This window comes from Leucoraja erinacea, chromosome 24 (genome assembly GCF_028641065.1).
Source record: "Leucoraja erinacea ecotype New England chromosome 24, Leri_hhj_1, whole genome shotgun sequence".
Lineage (NCBI taxonomy): Eukaryota > Metazoa > Chordata > Chondrichthyes > Rajiformes > Rajidae > Leucoraja > Leucoraja erinaceus.
The window spans coordinates 6,369,588-6,373,784 of record NC_073400.1 but is presented as its reverse complement, the minus strand read 5'-3'; the positions used below and the strand labels follow the sequence as shown (position 1 = coordinate 6,373,784).

Sequence of the window (4,197 nt, the reverse complement as noted above, 5' to 3'; positions counted from 1 at the left end):
TCATTACAATTTGCGACTGGACAGGATGGTTATACCTGCTAACAATATAATATTTCATGTTTACGATTTAGTTAGGCAGGGCAGCCCAGGGGTGTCAGGTCTCAAACTAGTTCTCATGGCATACCCCATACACCTTCGGTTGTGAGTGGTCACTTATTTACAACATTACGCCAAGATCATCTAGAGCCTTAGAGGCTCTGATTCTAGCATGTTTATTAGTTACAAAAAAATTAAAATAAAATAAACCTCATAAGAAGGTATCAGTTCAGACCATCTCCAGGTAGTTAAAACAGGGTTTTACTTCGGAGTCACGTGAGTGACTTCGTGAAGAACCCCGCTTCCACGGATGCGTGCCATATCGCTACACGCATTGCAACGAGTCACACAGAGGGGAACGGCGTTCCCCAAGCGGGAGATTTGAAAGTCGGGAACAGCAGGTAAGCGACTCTGCGTTCCTTTTTTCTACTTACTTTTAGGTGGCTGCGGAAAGCCGGTGGGGAGACCCGTGGAGGGCGAGCAGCCAGCAGCAGCAACAGCACGAGTTTTCCCTGGGGGGGAACAACCTGAGCCCGACTTTGCTCCCGCACCGGCAAAATTCACCTCTCGGCCGGGCGGGAAGCAAAGTAAAAAAGGTCCCTATGCCAGTCTCAAACGAGACTGGCTTGGGATCAGTCGGTAGCAGCCAGCACAGAGGCTGCGGGACAGCTCGGACCAGCGGTACCGGGGCTCGAAACGCTCAGCGAGTGCAGCGGCACTTATGGAGTCGGAACGGGACGTTCGGGCTGAAAACCTTCTTCACAAGGTAAGCACCAGGGTCCAGGGGATCTATAGGAACAGCCGGGGTTACCGGCTGCGGAACTGCCGCGAAGGACCAGGCCCGTGAACACCGGGGTCGGTCCAAGCGGCTCGAACCCGACACAGGGAACGACGGTCACCGGCGGGAGAAGGAAAGTCGGGAACAGCAGGTAAGAGACCCTGCGTTTTCCTTCAACTTACCTTTCTAGGTGCAGACATGGACCAGGTCCATGTAAGGTGCAGAAGGCCGGCGGGAGAACCGCGGAGGAGCGGCAGCAGCAGCAGCAGCGCAGCAGCAGCAGCAGCAGGCAGCAGCGGCAGCGGCAGCAGCAGTGGCAGCCGGCAGCTGCAGGAGCACTAACAGCTGCAGGAGCACAGACAGCTGCAGGAGCACAGACAGCGGCAGGAGCACAGGCAGCAGCAGTGGCAGCTGGCACTTCGTGAGGAGCTGGCAACGGCAGGAGCAGCATGGGCACATCGGTTCCCGGAGAGGGAAAAACACCTGTGCCCAACTTCGCTCCAGCATGGTGAGAAAGTTCATTTCTCGGCAGCAAAGGACTTTGCAGTTGACTGGCTGCAATCTACTACAAGGGACCAGTATGTGAGTACCAGGGTCGGTCCCAGCGGGGTTTTAGTTACAATAATCGCTTCTCGGTTTTTTTGGCTAAGATCAAGTGTAGTATCTGTTCTTATCAGTTTAATATCTGATACACCCCTTATCTAGGGACTATATATATTATATAAAAACTATAGTAGCTGTTATCATCAGTTTTAATGTCTTGTATGTCCCTTATCTAAGGACCATATAAGTAGGAGTGCCCAGAATTGAGGGCATTAGAGTGGGGTTGACCGGCTGCAACGACCATAAGGGACCAGTACCGTCAGTACGGGGGTGGGTCCCAGGGGTCTTAGATAAAGGAGCAGCCAGGAGTGCTGAGAGCGTTGAAGCCAGGTTAAAGGAATAGATGGAAGCAGCTGTGCCAGTTATCCTCCACACCGGCCATATCCACTTCACGGAAGGAAGGACAAAACTGGAGAAGGAGGACCATGGAACAGCGGGCAGCCAGCAGCAGCCAGCGGCACTTGGATCAACCGTAGTGGGATCAGCTGTGCCCGATGTCGGCCCCGCACCGGCCAGATCCATGTGACCGAGCGGTAGGCTAGACACAAATCAAACAAGGTAGTGGACTCAGAAGGGTCCGACTTTGCATAAAACCGCCGGCAACCAGCGCCCGAGAGCGCTGGAGGAGGAAGAAGCGGTGTATGGAGCCTTGCTCCAACGTGATAAAACCACAGCAGTACCTCTTTGAGGGCTGCACAATGCTTCTACCCCATCAGAGGGGAGCACTGTGGGTCAGTTCTGGGTTGACTTGCAAGAGGGGTCCGCAGAACAAAAGACAAGTGGGCAGCAGTTAAGCCCCACAGGGGTACCCCGTGTGGGACCCTAGAGATCTCTAACTCTATAAAAAAAGAGTAGGCAGGACCCTGATGGGCCAGAGCCTGGTAATACAGCGTCCCATGATCCTAACACAGCAGGGACTCTGCTGGACATGGTGGCCGATTACTTTAGCCAAGTCAAACATGGGTAGACTTGGATCCAGGATGGCAATAGTATTACTATATGTCTGGCCACATACGCCAACAAGAAAAATTTACAAACACTGGCCAGACATCTGCCACCTGGCAACGGTGAGGCATTACAGGTGCCCAGTGTAATCCAATGCATTTGGCAGCATATGGACGAACATCAGGAACCAGGACCTCAAGATCCAGAGAACCTTCAAGGGATTGACGGAAGGCATCATAGCATACACCAGCACCCTGGACTAAACGTAGGTAACCAAAGACCATCAAGACGCACTAGATCTGTTTAATAATATGCAATATGACCTGAACTACACGTGGAAGGCGGCCATTCAGCCAGCACTAGGACCCCAAAAATGCTACCATTTGCAAATAAAGAACCGTGTGTGGACTAAGCTAAGACACTGGGGCTCATCAAGGCCAGCGCAAGGGCCTATTTTGGAGCATGATACCAGCCACAGGCAAGGCCATAAAAAATGTGGCTCATACCAGTAGCAGTGTCAGAAATCAATATAACCTGCAGGATCCGTTTTAGGGTATGGCCAGGGCGGCCACCCTGGAAGATGCGGAAGCCTCAACCTCCCACACAACCCCGAACAAGAAATATTAAACCAGAACCTTATTTTCAAAAAACCAAGGAAATAACAAAACCACCGGTAACCATGGAGGTAGGTGGGTGGGGTTTCTTCTGTTAAATAGGGACCTACGAGGGTAGGGGAGGTTGCAACACTATAGTTATGTATGGTATATAATCACTACAGATTCATATAATCTCAGCAGTATTCAGGGTTATCTGATAGGGTTTTTCTCATCCCATTAACCACAGTACATCATACACCAGAAGGGCATTTTGTCCTTACATAAACCAAACAATCTAAAACCCACATGGTGCTACAAGAATTGTACACAAAAGATGGGATTGAACATATTTATTAAAAATAAGATAGAGTAGGGTTGCAGGATTATCATTGATTTTAACCCTAAACACATTTGTTCTAGATATTCATTTTAGGATGGATGCTCTTATTATTCATAAAGACTTGGTGTCAGTTGCGGGTTTCTATATGGCAGGCATTGACTCAATAGAGGAACTTTGGCAATATAGAGCTTACAAAAGGGGCAATCATTAGCCCCAATATTATGTACTAAAATTTGTAAACCAGCTTGGCATTGTTATGTAAATAAGCCATAGGGTGAGGTTTTCCCCCGTTCGGACCCATCATTGGGGTACTAGGGAAAATTCAACCACACTTGGCATCTGGAATTTTCAGAGTACCCGACTGACCTTCTCAATCATGGTATTTCAGTCTTACAGGGGATGGTGTTAGAACCATGTTCCCTATGAACATTGCCAAAAAATTATTGATTTATCCAGTGACTGGAGGCAGTCATCCATGCCATAACACTTTGGATTTATTGATTTGTAGAGTCTAACAGACCCACTACACTGTCAGACAGGACGATGAATCTCATCTCATCTGCACTAAGACTGTCAACACGGAAGCAGTACCTTGGACACATCAAGAAATGGGGCATATACTGCTTGGACAACAATCTCGACCAAAAGGCCAAGAACATTCTGGCCGTATTGGAATTTTAACAAGCCTCCATTAGGATAATCGATGGAGCTACAGTGCCATCAATAGTGCCACAAGTGCACTCTCCAATTACCTATCACAAGGATCGGAACGGCACGCGGTGGGAACGCACCCCTGGTAAGCAAACCAGGTACTCCGAAATCTGGGACATGGGTGTCGTTTTCTCAACATGCTGAGGAGCTTGTAGCTCATAACAGCGTTGTCACCTCAGTAACAGACC

The 4,197-nt window shown here is 49.4% G+C and overlaps 1 pseudogene; it reads left to right on the top strand.

Moving 5' to 3' along the window:
* The first annotated feature begins 1,438 nt into the window (after nucleotides 1–1,438).
* On the top strand, nucleotides 1,439–1,547 carry LOC129709043 (U2 spliceosomal RNA; annotated as a pseudogene).
* Nucleotides 1,548–4,197: the final 2,650 nt, after the last annotated feature.